This window comes from Micromys minutus, assembly GCF_963924665.1.
Source record: "Micromys minutus genome assembly, chromosome: 15".
Taxonomy (NCBI): Eukaryota; Metazoa; Chordata; class Mammalia; order Rodentia; family Muridae; genus Micromys; species Micromys minutus.
The window spans coordinates 54528957-54548568 of record NC_137984.1 but is presented as its reverse complement, the minus strand read 5'-3'; the positions used below and the strand labels follow the sequence as shown (position 1 = coordinate 54548568).

The 19612-nt window shown below is 38.3% G+C and overlaps 1 pseudogene across 1 annotated transcript; it reads left to right on the top strand.

Annotated features, from left to right (window-relative positions):
- Positions 1–2433: 2433 nt before the first annotated feature.
- Positions 2434–18382, top strand: LOC308430467 (small ribosomal subunit protein uS2m-like; annotated as a pseudogene). Its single transcript has 3 exons — positions 2434–2503; positions 3736–3811; positions 17497–18382. The product of its transcript is annotated as a small ribosomal subunit protein uS2m-like (transcript).
- Positions 18383–19612: the final 1230 nt, after the last annotated feature.

Sequence of the window (19612 nt, the reverse complement as noted above, 5' to 3'; positions counted from 1 at the left end):
CCAACTCTTCATTTTACCTATAGATGGGAATCTGTCATTGCAGGTGCTTACAGCCCAGGAGACTCTCAACTTCAGCCTTCAAGCCATCTTAGAAAGGAGGTTAGTGTGGGGTGGGGGCTATTGCTCCTGCCTCTCTCATTGGCAACCTACATTTTGCAAACATGCTCGCTTTCAAGTGACACAAAGCAGTCTGCTGGGATCACAGTTATTACAACTGCAAAGTCTTGTAGAGGTACCTCCAAGTCTGCTTAAGGGTTAAAAATTCATAGTCCTCTGACTGCCATAAAGGATCTCAAAATTTCTATTTTCCTACTTATAATGTTAATCCACTCTGAGAATACAAGACTCCTTGTTTTGTCTTCTCTTCTTGCCCATCCTACTTTTAGAGAAATGGGCACAAACTCCTACCCGATTCCCATGAGTGAGTATCATTTATTCACAATGCTTTTTACCATGTTTTTGCCTTACTACAGGTGTAAAAGAGATGAATTTGAAGTCAGCTAATAATGGACTGAAATGTCATTTTTCCTTTAAGTTGATTCACTCTGGTGATTTGTCACAGTGATATAAAATGGCTAATGGAGTACCTACTCTTCTGGAGATGGTTCTCTCAGACATGCCAAGATATGTCTGGCACCATTTACTGTACTATATTCTGTATTTGTGCTGCGTATGTGTACAAACGTATTCTTTTTTTTCTCCTACAACTTTATTTTAAAAAAAGAGATACATGTACAGATTTTTAAAGGCATTTTAGCTTAACACTATATGAATATATTTTGTCAGTACTTAATTCATTTAGAAGTTTGATGGTATGCACTGAAATCTTACTAGTTACCATAAGCATAAAGTACATGTAGAACAGAATGTAACATGGAAACAGTCAGACTTTTCTTGGTGTGTATAAATTAAACATAATGATTTTTGAATACCAAAAATTTCCACAAAGCTATATTCTTAGCTCTGGAATTACTAATGATTTAAGATCCAGATGTACTACACCCAGAGAGGGTGCTATACACTTATTCTTTTTCCTAAGAAGGACTGACGCTTTCACTGTTTGGTCTTGAGCTTCATATGACCTGTGAGTTGTTTCTTGAATATTTATAGCTTTCTGGGGCTAGTATTCAATTATCAGTGATTGCATGCGAATGTACTTTTATAAGCAAATGTGAGCCACTCCTCATTCCAAGGCAGAAATAATGAATCTGGATTTAGAAAAAGTTAAGATTAAAAAAAAATCTTTAAATATATGAGATCCTTAGGCATGTGTAAGTGGACAGAAGAGCTTAACAGAGTTTGGGCCTGAAGAACTGCAAAGAGGAATGTGACTGCAACCTTAATTTATAACTTCGTACTTTCTTGTTCCAGATTAATGTGCAACAACAAAGAATAACCTACCTTCCATGAACTTCCATTTTTAAAGAGACTGGTGGTAGGATTTAATAACCTGATAGGTGGTCTTGTACCCTTGGCTGGTCCCATAGAGTCCAGTGGCCTGCCACAGCCATCGATATGTAGGGATATCCATTCAGCTAGCTGGGTACTCGACTTTCTGTATAGAGCAACTTGACCAGTCTTCTTAATCAGATAAAAACAACTTCATAACCACTTTTAATAATCTGAGCAGGAGGAAGTAAATGGAGCTGCCTAATGTTCACAGTGGTTTAAGAAACAGCCGTAAAAAGAATACAGAGTGAAGATGCTGGAAAGCGATCATGGGCAAGCAGGGATGCGTGCTGCTTCTCACCATGCTCACAATTAAGGCATAAGCTTTGATGGAAAGTTTGCCTGAAGTTTAGACTTCTTTTTCTCCTTTTGATATTTCCCACTGGAAATAGCCCTAGAGATGGTAAGTACTCATTTATAGACAAAATTCAATATGCTCTGTTGGAGAAGTTGATGTCCCATTAGAATCCTGAAAACAACCCGATTCTGAAAACTTACTTTCCAATAATGACAAGTTTCTATGTAATTTTAAGTATTACAAGACAATTGTATTTGGAGACAATAAAGAGATATCCTTGCTAGAGGCCTGGACTCAGTTTTTTTGGATCAGACTAGATCTACTTCTTTTTCTAATATCTCAAGCTAGTCCATAAATCATAGGAAGGCTTATGTATGGAGTTTATTGCCAAAGTGTGGGTGAAAATAAATGAATAAAACATTAATTATTGATTTTTATAAACAAAATTAATAATACCTTTTATTCTATAGTAAAAACTATGTCCTAACTTTAACCTTTCTTTGAAAACGCCATGAAATGCACACAGATTCTTTGTCATCCTTTCTTAATTAAACCTGTTAAAATAATGTTGCATCCTTCAGAGGGGTGGCTCCTGATGTGAAGACCTCTATTAGGGCTTCTTCCTCAGGGAACCCTGGGTCGGAAGTGAGCAGCTCAGCTCTACAAGAGTTGACTAACTATATCTGATGGAGCCTACAGGAGACTTACTAGTTTTACTCTGTGATAATGATGGCCCATATGGAATTCAAACCCAAGGTAAAGTCTTCCTTAATCACATCTACATTCGTAGACTATGGGAAACACATTGAAGTGTTTCAATGTCATTTTTACAAAAATCTTTGTTATTCATTGTTTCTCTTATGTCTCCCAGTCTTTAGGAGTGTGAGATGTGGCTCTATCCCAAGAGTGAGGAATGTCTTTATAAGGCTTTTCCTCAACCTTCTTTACACCCTAACCCTAGTATGAAGGGCAAGACCCTAGACCCCAGGTGTCCTTGGCTAAGGATGTTTATGGATGGCTACAGGTAGCTTATGTCGTGGTTATACAGAAAAGTTTGTGCTCTGGAAATGTCCAGCTTGACTTCTTAGAATGCATAATCTCTGAGCAATTGTATTTTATAGTTGTTTCCTCAAGGTTTGTGGGTATTTTAACAGAACGTTTTTCCACCAAGCCACTGAATTCTCCAGGTAGATAAGCATGTGCTAACCTGGATTTCTCTGCATCTCAGAGTGCAGACAGCCTTATTGTTGCTGGGTCATGCCGATGATTATCAGATCTAATATAGAAATACTCTATGTATCTTCCATATAACTGAAAACAAAGTATTTTCAAGTAACTTTCTAAGATATCTAAACAGGTTTATACATTAATCTTCTTAGAAAACTGTTACAGCTTTTCCCCTCTATTATAGGTGATTTCATTTTTTCTAGCATTTTTATTCTATTGGTATCGACTATTCTATAAAGTCATCAATGCTATGTTATTTTGGGATATTTTGATACTTTTGTTCATTCTGTGTATAATTCCTGCTTTCCACCCTGTTTCTCCTTTGAGATTCCAACAACTGTTGCATAGGTCTCAATATTCTCATTCACACACACACAGGATAATTTTGGTAGCCAGTCTGGTGTTGACAAAATATGTTTGCATGTGATACAGGCTCCATGCCAAATCTCAGACAATTTAAAAAGTACAAAGACCTTTGTCAGGTACAGCAGATTCTGCCTGGAATGTGCCCAGTAAGAAATTGCGGTAAGAGGATCAGAAGTTTGAGGCTATCCTGGGCTAAACAGACAAACCCTCCATCCAGTTTGGAGCATCTTTAAGGATCTTGCTGAAGGGCCAATAACTTTGCACTGTTTTGATACATCTCTGTGTCTTGAATTGTATTTAGGGCTCATTGTTTACTTTGTAACTTTAAGTATAGATTTGGATGTTTCTTTCATGATTGAATGATGTAATCATATTTTGTTCTTGCTGATCTTCAGTTATTTCATCCTCTACCACCTGTCCAAAAACCAACAAACACCAGCTGGTGAAGGAAGAGGGGGTGGTATGTTCTGGGTAAGGACCTAACCCAATCTGCATTTTCGTGGTGTCTTCAGATGGGCTGAAATGCCAGAGTACCTCTCAGTCTGCCTCTCAGACTAGATGTTGTTTCTGCTTCTAAGCCCCTCCTTCATTTTCTCACCATACTCTGTCCCTGCTGCTGCTTGCATGGCTGAAACCACAGCATATGTCTTACCTATTCCACCAGCCTCAGATTTGTTGAACTCCTTCTTGTGTCTGGCCTCCTCTGCCTTGAGATACACACATAAAAAGAAGCACCTGTTTGGAAAGGGTTCTTTCCACAGTCAGTAGAAAGAAACATAATGCAGTGTGGATCAACGGTATAACAACAGGACAAATTAACAGGGTAGACACCCAGAGGAAGACAGAATTTTTTTCTTAACGACCACATTTCCCCATTTTATACACATTGCAACATCCTAGACAAGTATGGCTCTCTAGTTCCCCTTCCTGGCTATTCTGCTCACTTCTAATATTTCATCTTTTGGATTTGTCCCAAGACTGCATTTTCTAAAAGAAGGTATCTTTGACCATATTTTACTTCCAAGGTTACCCGCGACAATCTCATACCACTCACAGCCCAAGAGTGTTAGGAGACCAGAGTTTAGACCAATAATTCATACCAAGTTCCAAGACTCAAATTGTCCTCACCCTTGGTTGCCTGTATTGTTTGTTATAAAATATGCACCACCCACTTCAGGTGCTCATACAAAAAGTTTCCAGAAACATCATGTTTACTTTTTGATTTATCCTTCTTGTGGGTTCATGTGTATATGTGTCAATTTGGATAGATATATGTGTGTATTCCTCTCTCTCTCTCTCTCTCTCTCTCTCTCTCTCTCTCTCTCTCTGTGTGTGTGTGTGTGTGTGTGTGTAAATGAAAGCACAACCTTGAGTGACATTTCTCACAAACATTATCCATCTTTCATTGACCTGAAACCCATAAGTTAGATTAGACTGGCTACCCAGCAACAACTACCAGGATCCTCTTGTCTCTACCTTGGTAGCAATGGAATTATAATTGCATGTTATTACATCTGGAGGGTTCTGTGGGTAACTCCAGCTCTCATTTGTGCATGACAAGCACATTTTACCAACTGAGCCATCACTCCAAGCACTGATTTTTCATTTTCTAAAGAAGCTTCCACTTCTGCCTTGAGAAAATTGTGGGGCAAATTGGCCATTTGTATTTACACAGCATCTCATAATCTCTCCTTCCATGCTCCATTTAAGTAAAACTAAAACTATCCTTCTTTACAAATCTCATCAGTTTTATAACCCTGTTAGAGGGAGGATGTCTCTGTTCATGTCACCCAAGCTTCATAACTCAGGGTTCAGGCAACTTGAGATGGTTCTACTCATTTGCTCCTGTCAATCTGTGCCATTAAAAACTCTCCTTTCTCTCTTTTTGAGAAATAAGACCTATGACAAAATTTTTCCTCCTTTGTTGCCTTCTTTTTCACAGGTGTACAGCTCCAGTCTCTTTCTAGAGCCTAGATAACTTTGCTTGTACTGATTTCTACAATATTAATCACATCCCCAGTCAGGGTAAAATTTAAATGTGGTGCCAAAGAAAAATTTCAAAAAGAATAATATAGAAATACCTGAGAAGCCAACAGGCAGCTCTGGGGAATAAGAATTGTTACAGTTTGAAGGAGCATGTTCCTGTACAGTCTAAGGTGTTTAAATACTTGGTCATTGGTTCTATTTGAGGGAGATGTAGAAGTTGGAGCTTTGTTGAAAGAAGTATGTCACTAAGGGCAGGCTTTGAGCATCCAAAGCACATGAAGTGCACTCTCTCTGCTTTATGTATAAGAGTCAAGTGTGAGCCCACAGCTTCTGCCACAGCTGCTATGCCTGCGACCTTTATCCCCATTGTTATGGACACTTATGCTCTGGAACCATAAACCCAAATAAACCCTTCCTTCTAAAAGTTAGTTGCCTTGGTTATAGTGAGTTGTCACAGCAACAGAAAAGTGACAAACACAAAGACAAAAAAACAAAGTACCTCGTATTGTTTATATTGGACTGACAGAATTTCCAATCCCCTCTTTGTAGTTAACAACAGACTTCCAACACACTGGGGAGATAAGCTCTGCTCACCCTCCTCATATGTTAGCAGGAAACTAGAAACTCATATTTCAAACCACAACTATGACACAATTAGTGAACTAGAAATAGCTTGAGGCTTTAAAATCTCAAACCTTGACTATAGTGACACACTTCTTCTAACAAGGCACACTTGCTAAGAATTTCCAGACAGCTACTAACTAGGGACCAAGCTCAATGCCTCACAAATGCCAGAGACTCTGAGGAGGTCAGTGGGAGTCATCTCTGATTCAAACTCCATAGCTAAATAAAACCCTTTATTCCCAAGTTGTTTTGCTTCTGGTGCTTAACCCAGCCATAGGAAAGAAACTAAGCCAATAATGAATCTTGTTCTAAATGTCTGAGAGGTTTATGTTAACAAAATATACAAAGGCCTCTATCTTTGCTCTCATTTAAAGGACTGAATGAGCCTAACTTTCTTTAAAACTAGTGGCCTTGGTCAGTCGATGCTTCAATTGTCATCTCAAGATCTTTCATTTTTATTTCTATTTATTTTATTTTTTTTTTTTTGCTGTTCACCTTTTATTTGTTTATTTTTTAAACTTTATTTTAAAAAACAAAGATAAAAGAAAAAAGTTTTAAACATTTTTGCATAAATGTATACAAATACATTTTAGTCAGTGCTTGGCTTTTTTCTTTTCTTTTCTTTTTTTAAAGGTTTGATACTCTGCATTAAGGTCTTACTAGTTACAATGAGCAAAAAGTACATGTAAAACAGGATGTAACCTGGAATTAGTCAACATTTTCTTGCTGTGTAAGGATTGAGCATAATGTTTTTTGTTGTGTTTTCTTTTCTTTTCTTTTTTTCTTGAACTTAACATAGTCTGTGAGTTGTGTCTGGGGTAGTCTCAGCCTCTGTGGTTAGCATCCCACTATCAGTGAATGCATGTTATGTCTGTTCTTTTGTGACTGGGTTATCTCACTCAGGATGATATTCTCTAGATGCAACCATTTTCTTAAGAATTTCGTTAAGTCATTGTTTCTGATGGCTGAGTAGTACTCCATTGTGTAAATGCACCAAAATTTTTGTATCCATTCATCTACTGAAGGATATCTGGGTTCTTTTCAGCTTCTGGCTATTATAAATAGAGCTGCAATGAATGTTGTGGTGCATGTATCTTTGTTGTATATTGGAGTGTCTCTGGGGTATATGCCCAGAAGTGGAATAGCTGGATCTTCAGGTAGTACTATGTCCAATTTTCTGAGGAATTGCCACACTGATTTCCAGAGTGGTTGTATCAGTTTACAACCCCACCAACAGTAGAGAAGTGTTCCTTTTTCTCCACAACCTCGCCAGCATCTGCTGTCATCTGAGTTTTAGATCTTGGCCAATCTGACTGGTGTGAGGTGGAATCTCAGGGTTGTTTTGATTTGCATTTCCCTGATGGCTAAGGATGTCGAGCACTTCCTTAGATGTTTCTCAGCCATTACATATTCCTCAATTCAGAACATTTTTTTGGCTCTGTACCCAATTTTTAATAGGGGTGTTTGATTCTCTGGTGTCTAGCTTTTTGAGTACTTTGTATACGTTAGATATTATGTCTCTATCTGATGTGGAGTTGGTAAATATCTTTTCCCATTCTGTTGGCTGCCATTTTGTTTTTTTGACAATGTCCTTAGCCTTACAGAAACTTTACAATCTCATTAAGTCCTATTTGTTAATCTTTGACCTTAGAGCTTGAGACATTGGTGTTTTGTTCAGAAAATTTTCTACTGTGCCTACGTGTTCTAAGGTTTTCCCTAATTTCTCATCTAATAGTTTCATTGTGTCTGGTTCAATGTGAAGATCTTTGATCCACTTATACTTGAGCTTTGTACAAGGATATAAGAAAGGGTCTATTTTCATTCTTCTGCATGCTGAGTGTTAGTTGGACCACCTCCATTTGTTGAAGGAGCTTTCCTTTTTCCATTGAATATTTGCAGCTTCTTTTCTGAAAATCAGGTGACCATATATGTGAGGGCTCTTTTCTGAAATGGAATGGAATCTTCTATTCTATTCCATTGATCCACAAGCCTAATTCTGTACCAGTACCATGCAGTTTTCAGCACAATTGCCTTGTAATATAGCTTGAGGTCAGGGATAGTGATTCCCGCAGATGTTTTCTTGTTGTTGAGAATGGATTTCACTATTCTAGGTTCTTGTTATTCCAGATGAAATTGCACATTGATCTTTCCAACTCAATGAAAAACTGGGTTGGAATTTTGATGAGGATTGCATTGAATCTGTAGATTGCTTTTGGTAGGATGGCCATTTTTATGCTGTTGATTCTTCCAATTCATGAGCATGGAAGATTATTTTATTTTCTGAGATCGTTCTTGATTTCCTTCTTTAGAGGTTTGAAGTTCTTGTCATACAGGTCCTTCACTTGCTTAGTTAGAGTTACACCAAGGTATGTCATAGTTTTTGTGACTATTGTGAAGGGTATCTTTTCCCTAATTTCTTTCTCCACATGTTTTTCCTTTGAATATAGGAAGGCTACTGATTTGTTTGAGGTAATTTTATATCCAGCCACTTTGCTGAACTTGTTTATCAGCTGTAGGAGTTCTCTGGTGGAATTTATGGGGTCACTAAACTACACTATCCTGTCATTGACAAATAGTGATATTTTTACTTCTTCCTTTCTGATTTGTATCCCTTTGATTTCCTTTTGCTGTCTAATTGCTCTGGCCAGGACTTCCAGTACTATGTTGAATAGGTAGGAGGGGAGTGGGCAGCCTTGACTAGTCCCTGATTTTAGTGGGATTGCTTCAAGTTTCCCACCGTTAAGTTTGATGTTTGCTGTTGGTTTCCTGTATATTGCTTTTATTATGTTTAGGTATGGACCTTGGATTTCTCTTCTTTCCAGGACTTTTAACATGAAGGCGTCTTGAATTTTGACAACTGCTTTCTCAGCATCTAGTGAGATGACCATGTGATTTTGTTCTTTGAGTTTGTTTATATGGTAGATTACATTGATGGATTTCCTTATATTAAACCATCCCTGCATCCCAGGGATGAAGCCTACTTATTCATGGTGAATGACTGTTTTGATATGTTCTTGGATTCGGTTTGCAAGGATTTGTTGAGTATTTTTGCATCAATGTTCATAAGTGAGATGGGTCTGAAGTTATCTTTCCTTGTAGGGTCTTTGTGTGGTTTAGGAACGAGGGTTATTGTAGCCTCAAAAAATGAGTTAGGTAGTATTCCATCTGATTCTATCTTGTGGAATAGTTTGGAGAGTATTAGTGTTATGTCCACAATAAATGTCTGATAAAATTCTGCACTGAACCCGGTGGACCTGGGCTTTTTTTGGTTGGGAGGCTTTTGATGACTTCTTCTATTTCTTTAGGTGTTATGGGATTATTTAGATGATTTACCTGGTCCTGGTTTAACTTTAGGATCTTGTATCTGTCTAGGAATTCATCCATTGTTCTAGAGCTTTCCACTGTGCTGTCAGGTTCTAGGGTATGCTCTTTCCAATTTTTTTTTTTTTTTTGGAAGCATTCAGAGCTATGAGTTTTCCTCTCAGTACTGCTTACATTGCATCCCATAGGTTTAGGTATGTAGTGTTTTCATTTCTACAAAATCCTTAATTTCTTTCTTTATTTCTTTTTTGACCCTGATATCATTTAATAGAGCATTGTTTAGTTTCCATGTGTATAATATGGGCTTTTTGTTGTAATTGTTGTTATTAAAGACCAACCTTACACCATGGTGATCTGAAAGGATGCATGGGAGTATTTCCATCCTCTTATATCAACTGAGGCTCATTCAGTGTCCTATTATGTGGTCAATTTTCGAAAAGGTGCCGTGAGGTGCTGAGAAGAAGGTGTATTCTTTTGTTTTAGGATGATATATTAATACCAGTTGGTTCATAGTCTCAGTTACTTTTACAGTGTCCTTGTTCAGTTTCTGTTTCCATGATTGTCCATTGGTGAGAGTAGGGTATTAAAGTCTCCTACTATTATTGTGCGGGTTAAAATGTATTTTTTGAGCTTTACTTGGTTTTCTTTTATGAATATGGGAGCTTTTTTATTTGGAGCATATATGTGAAGGATTGAAAGTTTCTTCTGACAGATTTTCCCTGTAATGAGTAAAAAGTGTCCTTTCTTATCTTTTTTTTTGATAACTTTTGGTTTCAAATCTACTTTATTCGATATTAGAATGGCCACTCCAGCTTGCTTCTTGGGGCCATTTGCCTGGAAGGTTTTTTTCCAACCTTTTACTCTGATAAAGTGTCTATCTTACTCTCTGAGATGAGTTTCCTGTATGCAGCAAAATGCTGGGTTTTGTTTATGTATCTTATCTGATAGCCTATTTCTTTTTATTGGGGAGTTGAGTCCATTTAGGTTAATAGATATCAAGGAATAGTGGTTGCTGTTTCCTGCTATTATTGCTTTTGTAGGTTGAATTGTGCCTGTGTGTCTTTGTTCTTTTGGTTTTCTTGCTTAGGAGTTTTCTTGTTTTTACTATGAGGTGGTTACCCTCATTGTATTGGGTTTTCCACCTATAATTCTTTGTAGTGCTGGGTTTGCGGTCATAAATTGCGTGAAATTAGTTTTGTCTTGGAATATCTTCATCTCATTATTTATGGTGATTGATAGTTTTTCTGGGTATAGCAGCTTGGGCTGGCACTTGTGCTCTCTTAGGGTCTCCATGATGTTTGTCCAGGCTCTTCTAGCTTTCATAGTCTCTGTTGAGAAATCAGGTGTGATTCTGATTGGTCTGCCTTTATATGTTACATGACCTTTTTCCCTTACTGCTTTTAGTATTCTTTTTTTGCTTTTGGGTACTTGGCATTTTGACTTTTATGTGTAGGGTGGAATTTCTTTTCTGGTCCAACCTATTTAGAGTTTTGTAGGCTTCTTTTATGCTCATGGTCATCTCATTCTTAACCGTAGGGAAGTTTTCTTTCAGGATTTTGTTGAAGGTATTTACTGTACCTCTTAATTGATATTCTTTGCCCTCTTCTATTTCTATTCTCCTTAGGTTTGGTCTTCTCATTGTGTCCTGGATCTCCTGGGCATTTTGGGTTAGGAGCTTTTTGGTTTTTGCATGTTCTCTGACTCTTTTGTCTCTGTTTTCAATGCTGTCTTCAGCCCCTGATATTCTCTCTTCCATCTCTTGTAGTCTTTTGGAAATGCTTGCACATGTGACTTCTCATTCTTCTTTTAGGTTTTCTACCTCTAGTGTTGTCTCTTTCAGTGTTTTCTTTATTGTGTCCATTTCCGTTTTAAATTTCTTCTTCCATTCCTTCATCTCTTTGGTTCTGTGTTCTTCTAGTTCTTTGATTTTTTTGAGTATTTTTCTTTAAAAGCTTCTCATTCTTTATGCTTTTCCTCACATTCTTGTTTAAGGATCTCTATCATCATCTTGAGGTAGGATTTCAGGTCTGAGTCTTCTTTTTCTGGATTGTTTGGCATTCTGCTGTTTGTTGTGATGGGAGAGCTGGGTTCTCGTGTTGTCAGGTTGTCTTGGTTTCCCTGGGGTACATTCTTTTGCTTTCCTCTTGCCATCTTGTTTTCAGTGATTGGTTCTCACCTTTCCCTTGTACCTGGCCTGTGTACATGGATCTCTGCTGTTTCTGGTGGCGGATGGTCCCAGTGCCTGTCGTTCACCCCAATAGCAGCAACCGGCTGGGAACAGAGGGCCCGATGCCAGGTTCCTGATTCCCTGGATCAAGCCTGGCAGGCGTGCACTTTGCGAGTGCTCTGCTGAGATCACTCTGCCCCCTGGCTAGTCGGAACCAGTTTTCACCCTATTCTCACCTGTCCTTCATTTTTTTTTTTTAATTTTCAAAATGAAAAGACAATGACTTAATACAGAACCTTAGCATTTGTAAATCTTCCTGCCATTGACATTTATAAATTTTATTGAGAGGTGCAGGAGGGTAGCAGTTAAGTCAGATACCCAAAGAAAAGGGTCCTGAATGTCTTATGTTATAAAAGATACATTTCAAATAAGTTAATTATCTTTGCAGCTATTGCAAAGTCTCTTTAATTCCATTTACCATAAAGCAGTTACTCATCCTCACGAATTTGGAAATTTGGAAATGCATTGGAAAGTCCTGTAAAATATTTCATTTACAGTCTACCCAAATACTTCCAAGTGTTTCTATTTATCTATATAATTTTAAAGTTTTATACCAAAGGTTATGGAGTAAAAAGATCAGCTGTCAACCTGAGGTATTATTGTGAAAAGTTGCCTTTTAGGAGAGAGATAGAGCCCAATAAAAGCCAGTTAGATTATTAATGGTGTGCCCTTAAAGGAGTTATTAGGATCTTCTCCCCTGTCTCTGTCTCTGTCTGGCTCTCTGTCTCTCTCTGTCTCTTTCTGTCTCTCTGTCTCTCTTTCTCTTCTTAATGTCTAGAAGGAGGTGAACAGATTTGTTACATCACACAGTTTTTGTCTTAGTGTCATGCTTCACATGGTTCCCAAGCTATGAAGCACTTTGCTGTACACCAAAGTCTCTGGAGGCATAGGACACAACAATCCTTTCTGCTGTCAATCTAACTTTTCTCATGTATTTCTTGACTGATAAAAATGAATGAATATTCAGTACTCTTAAGAGCACATTTGATCCCTATATTTGATTACATCTAAAGTTTTTGGTTTGCACCCTCTTGGGGGAAGGAAGCACTCAACTTTTATTTCAAGGCAATGTTTCAGTTCCTAGGAGTGTCACTAAGTACACATGAGAAAAGAAATCTTTACTTTTTTTTCAGATCCTGCTGGAAGAGAGACTGTCTCACCAAAGTACATCTGAAAGCACAGGTGAAATCACCACTTTTTTGCAACTTCCTGGCCCAAGAGGAACCCGCCCAGAGCCCTCAGGTCACAGGAACTGAGGATCAGTTGCGCACAAGACTTTTCCAGTTTCAACTTGTGCCCAGAGCTAACCCTGTGCTACAACTTTGTACATACAGAATCGTCTGGGAGAGAATTGGTCCTTCAAAACTGATGCAACACCTGAGAGCACAGGTAAGAGCACCATTTGTGCTCTGAGATACCTGCTGGAGCCCTCAGGACACAGGAGCCAAGGAGAGAGCTGGGACAGGATCCATCAAGTCTCTGCTTGTGCCTGAAGGTGACCCCATGCTACAGCTCTCTATACACAAACCATGCTGGGAAAGAGCTAGTCCCCCAGTAGTGTTGATACACAGGCTTATAAAAGGGTCAAGCCACTGTCAGAATCAACAAGATCAGCTAGCATCAGAGATAAGCAGATGGTGGGAGGCAGTTCCAAGAACTTAAGCTACAGAAATTAAGCCACTTGGCATCATCAGAACCCACATCCCCCACCATAGCAAATCCTGAATACCCTAACAGTGGAAAAGCAAAATTCTGATTTAAAATCACATCTCATGATTGTTATAGAGGACTTTAAGAAGGTCATGAATCACTCCCTTAAAGAAGTACAGTACAGCAAAGGTAAACAAGCACAAGCCTTTAAAGAGGAAACAACCAAACAGACACAGGAATTCAACAATACCATGCAGGATCTAAAAATCAAAACAGAAATAATAAAGAAATCACAAGGAAGACAATCCTAGAGAATTGGGGAAAAGCTCAGGAGCCATAAATGCATGCATCAGCAACAGAATACAAGAGATAGATGAGAGAGTCTCAGGGGCAGAAGAGACCATAGAAAATATTGACACACCAGTCAGAGAAAATGCAAAATGCAAAAAGCTCCTCACCCAAAAAGTCCAGGAAATCCAGGACATAATGAGAAAATCAAACCTTAAGTTAATAGATGTAGAAGAGAAGAGAGAGTCCTATCTTATAGGGCCAGTAATTATCTTCAACAAAATTATAGAAGAAAACTTCCCTAATCTAATAAAAGAGATGCCCATACAAGAAGCCTAACTCCAAATATATTGAACCAGAAAAGAAATTCCTCCTGTCAGGTAATAGTCAAAACACCAAATTCATAAAAAAAGAAAGAATATCAAAAGCAGTGAGGGAAAAAGTCAAGTAATATATAAATGCAGACCTATAAGAATTAAACCAGACTTCTCAACAGAGACTATAAAATCTAGAAGATTCTGGGCATCTGTCATTCAGACACTAAAAGAACAAAAATGCCAACCTAGGCTATTATATCCAGTAAAACTTTCAATTACCATAGATGGGAAAGCCAAGATATTTCAGGACAAAATCAAATTTACACAATATCTGTCCACAAATCCAGCAAAGGATAATAGATGAAAAACTCAAATACAAGGAGGAAAACTACACTCTAGAAAATCCAGAAAGTAATCTTTCAACTAACCCAAAAGGTGATAGCCACACAAACAAAATTCCACCTCTAACAACAAAATTAACAGGTAACAACAATCATTGATACCTAATATCTCTCAATATCAATGGACTCAAGTCCTCAATAAAAAATAGATTAATAGTCTGGATAATTAAAGATGACCCAACATGTTGCTGCATTCAGAAAAAAACACCTCAACAAGAAATGCAGACACTACTTAAAAGTAAAAGACTGGAAAACAATTTTTCAAGAAAATAGTCCCAAGAAACAAGATGGAGTATCCATCCTAATTTTGAAAAAAAGTCTATATTCAGCCAAAAGCTATCAAAGATGATAAAGAATATCAATTTATACTCATCAAAGGAAAAATTCATCAAGATGAAATCTCAATTCTGAATATCTATACTTCAAATGTAAGGACAGTTATATTCAAAAAAGAAAGTTTACTAAAGCTCAAAGCACACATTGCACCTCAAACAATAATAGTGGAAGACATTAACACCCCACTCCCATCAATGAACAGATCATGGAAAAAGAAACTAAACAGAGAAATAGTAGAACTAACCGAAATTATAAACTAAATGGATTTAACAGATATCTATAGAATATTTCATCCTAAAACTAAAGAATATATCTACTTTTCAGCACCTCATAGTACCTTCTTCAAATATGACAACATAATCTGCCACAACACAGACCTCAAAAGATACAAGACGAGTGAAATAATCCCATGCATCCTATCAGATCACCATGACTGTTATTCAGTGACACCAAAAATGACATAGACTTGGAAACTGAACAATGCTCTACTCAGTGATAGCTTGGTCAAGGAAGAAATAAAGAAAGAAATGAAGGATTTTTTTAGAATTTAATAAAAATGATGACACAACATACCCAAACTTATTGAATACAATGAAAGCAGTACTAAGAGGAAAGCTCATAGCTCTGTGTGCCACCAAAAAGAAACTGGAGAGAGCAAACACTAACAGCTTGATAGCACACCTGAAAGCTCTCAAACAAAAAGAAGCAGATATACCCAAGAGGAGTAGACAGCAGAAATAACCAAACTCAGATTTGAAATTAATCAAGTAGAAAAAAGAGAACTATACAACAAATAAACAAAACCAGGAGCTGGTTCTTTGAGAAAATCAATAAGATTGTTACATCCTTAGCCAGAATAACTAGAGGGCACAGATAGAGTATCCAAATTAACAAAATCAGAAATGAAAAGGGAGACATAACAACAGAAACTGAAGAAAGTCAAGCAATTTTCAGATCCTTCTCCAAAAATGTATAACCAACAGAATTGGAAAATCTAGAGAAAATGGAAAATTTTCTAGACAGATGTCAGGTAGCAAAGTTAAATCAGAATCCAGTAAACCATGTAAACCATTCAATAACCCCTAAAGTAATGAAAATAGTTATCAACAGTCTCCCAACAAAAATAAAAAAAAAATAAAAAAAAAAAAAAAAAAAAAGAAAGAAAATCCCAGGACTAGATGAGTTTAGTGCAGAATTTTATCAGACCTTCATAAAAGACCTAATACTAATACTCTCCAAACTATTCAATAAAATAGTAACAGAAGGAACACTGCCCAATTCCTTCTATGAAGTCACAATTACACTTGTACCTAAACCACACAAAGACCCAGCAAAAAACAAAAATATTTCAGACCAATTTTCTTTATGAATATCAATGCAAAAATAATAAAATTCTCGAAAACTGAATTCAAGAATGTAATAAAATGATCCTCCATCATGATCAAGGGACCCAGGAATGTCTCAGTATAAGAAAATCCATCAAGGCAACCCACTATATAAACAAACTCAAAGAAAAAAAACACATTATCATCTCAGATGCTGAAAAATCATTTCACATAATTGAATACCCCTTCATGTTAAAAGTTTTGGAAAGATCAGCAATTCAAGGCCCATTCTTAAACAGAGTAAAAACATCATACGGCAAACCAGTAGCCAACATCAAACTAAGTGGAGAGAAACTTGAAGCAATCCCACTAAAATCAGGTACTAGACAAGGCTTCCCACTCTCTCCCTACCTATTCTATATAGTAATCGAAGTCCTAGACAGAGCAATTAGATAACAAAAGGAAGTCAAGGGGAAACAATTGGAAAGGAAGAAATCAGAATATTATTATTTGCACATGATATGATAGTATAGTTAAGTGACCCCAAAAATTTCACCAGAGAACTTTTACAGCTGATGAATAACTTCTGCAAAGTGGCCGGATATATAATTAACTGAAACAAATAAGTAGCCTTCCTCTACTCAAAGGATAAACAGGCTGAGAAAGAAATTAGGGAAACAACAACCTTCACAATAGTAAAAAATAACATAAAATAACTGGGTGTGACTCTAACCAAGCCAGTGAAAGATCTCTATGACAAAACTTCAAGTGTCTGAAGACAGAAATCAAAGAAGATCCTAGAAAATGGAAAGATCTCCCATGCTCATGGATCGGCAGGATTAATATAGTAAAAATGTCCATCTTGCCAAAAGCAGCCTACAGATTCAATTCAATTCTCATCAAAATTTCTACTCACTTCTTCATAGAGTTAGAAAGAGAAAATTGCAAATTTATTTGAAATTACATCAAACCTAGGATAGCAAAATCAAATCAAAACAAACAAAAAACCCATAAAATGATAACCAAAAAACAAAACTATTCTTAACAACAAGAGAACTTCTGGGGGAATCACCACCCCTGACCTCAAGCTGTATTACAGGGCAATAGTGATAGAAATTTTATGGTATTGGTAAAGAGAAAAGAAGGAATATCAATAGAATAGAGTTGAAGAACCAGAAATGAACCCACACAACTATTATCACTGGTTCTTTGACAAAGGAGTTAAATTTATCCAGAGCATAAAAAATAGGATTTTTAAATTGGTGCTTCATCCAACTGGATGACAGCATGTAGAAGAATGCAAATTGACCCATTATTATATTTTTGTACAAAGCACAAGTCCAAGTGGATCAAGGACCTACACATAAAACCAGATACACTGAAATTAATAGAAGAAAAAGTAGTGAAGAACATCGAAAATATGGGCACTGGGAAAATTTTCCTGAACAGAAAACCAGTGGCTTATACTTTAAGATCTAGAATCAACAAATGGAACCTCATGAAACTGCAAAGGTTTTGTAAGGAAAAGGACACTATCATTAGGACAAAACAGTAACAAACAGATTGATAAAAGATCTTTGCCAATCTTACATCCGATAGAGACTAAGATCCAATGTGTACAAAGAACTCAAGAAGTTAGACTCCAGAGAATCAAATGCCTTATTAAAAATGGAGGACATAGAGTCTCTGCGGCATCTCTGTCCACTCCGGTTGTCCTGACCCGGTTGCTGTGTGAAGGTATGCAGCGCTGGCCAGGTTTCCTGCACAAGTCGGCTCTGGGCCCAGAGGGGCAGAATGGTAGGAAGGTCATGGGAGCCCCAGTCCCCGCAGTCAGCGAGCCCCAGGACGGTGACGATTTCCAGAGCAGGATCCTAGATGTGCCATTACAACATTCGGATTTCTTCAACGTCAAGGAGCTGTTTTCTGTGACGAGCCTCTTCGAGGCCCGAATACACCTGGGACATAAAGCCGGTTGCCGCCATAGGTTTATGGAGCCATTCATCTTTGGGAACAGCCTGGGCCAAGATATCATTGACCTGGATCAGAGAGCCTTGAATCTCCAGCTGGCTTTGAACTTCACCGCCCATGTGGCCTACCGCAAGGGAATCATCCTGTTTGTGAGCCGGAATCGTCAGTTCTGTCACTTAATTGAGACCACAGCCCAAGCCTGCGGGGAGTACTCCCGGAGCCTCTAGTTCAAGGGTGGCTTGCTGACTAATGCACAACTCCTCTTCGGGCCTACAGTCCGCCTGCCGGACCTCATCATCTTCCTGCACACGCTCAATAATGTCTTTGAACCCCATGTGGCCGCGAGGGATGCGGCCAAGATGAACATCACCACAGTGGGCATTGTGGACACCAACTGCAACCCCTGCCACATCACCTACCCCATCCCTGGTAACGATGACTCGCCCCAAGCAATCCAGCTCTTCTGCAAGCTCTTCCGGACAACCATCAATAGGGCCAAGGAGAAGAGGAGGCAAATGGAGGCCCTCCATCGGTTGCAGAGTCCCAAGGGCTCCGAGGGCAGTGGGACATCTGCACCTGATAAGAACCATTCCCCATGACAGGAAGCTCTTTGTCCAACCTTGGTCTATGTCCCCATTCCCCCATCCTCAGCCTCAGCACCACAGTCCTGTATTCCCTAAATATGGCCACCCCAAAGTCCAATCAACCTGAGCTAACCCTTGTCTGTCTCTTTTCTGGGAACAAACTCAGGTAAAGTGCATATCCACATGGCCGTTGTTTTCCATTAAGAATTGAACATCCCTAGCCAAGTGGATCTCCCCGCGGCCCCCCTCCCCCACACACATGGGTTCCATTCCACTTGTCTTTTCAGTCAGAATTAATCCTTCTGTCTGCTAATTAACCCTTCATTCTATGAAGAAGATTCCAAGCAAGACCATACTGATGTCCCTCAGAACCCCCAGAAGTCTGGGGAATATGTGTGGGGATGGATTTTAAAAGGACCGGGTAATGGTCAAGGAGGGTAGACAGGAGGGGGTTCGGGAGCACCCCCATCAAAGCATGGGGAGGGAGAGATGTGATAGGTGTTTTATGGATGGGAAATTGGGAAAAGAAATTGTATATTTATGTTAGGTCGATATATGATTGGACAGTGGAGAGAGGTAAGTGGAGAAAAGTTAGGAAACTGGAAGAAGAACAGAGATTTGGAGGAGAATCAAGATGGAGCTGGAGAAAGCAGACTTGGATCCTGATGTACATAATTGTCAATAAGTAGATAGGAATATTTTAAGGGATTCTATAGGTCTTTTATCTCATAAAAAGGGGCAGTTTGTATTTTTGTACTTTTGGTGTAATCTTATGTTATAGTGGGTTCATGGATTGAGAGTGATATATAAACCTGTATGAAAAGCTATCTGGCCTTAGAATTATATTTGTGATTGGCATTGGGGTAAAGCTACATGCTGGGGTAAAAACACCTGGGCGGGCGGAGTGCACGGCACAGGAAGGGAAGCTCGTGGAGAGTGTAGCTCGTGGACTGAGTGACAGTCTGTGTGCGCCTCTCGAAACTAGAGCGGCATCTACAGAGTGAGACCTTGGAGTTGTTAAATAGATAAGCCTTTAGATGTAAATAAAATATATCCAATTTTACAAAAGAAATTAAATCTTAACTTCATGAGTGCTGAATTGAGTGAAGGAGGAATGTGGGAACATCCTGTTTGAGAAAGGAGCATAGAATTTAGACAAAGTCAGGGATGATTATCACATTATGAAAAAACGCTAAATTGTTTTGAGGTTGTGGCATTGCCCTGATGAGAATTAGTTGTAAAATT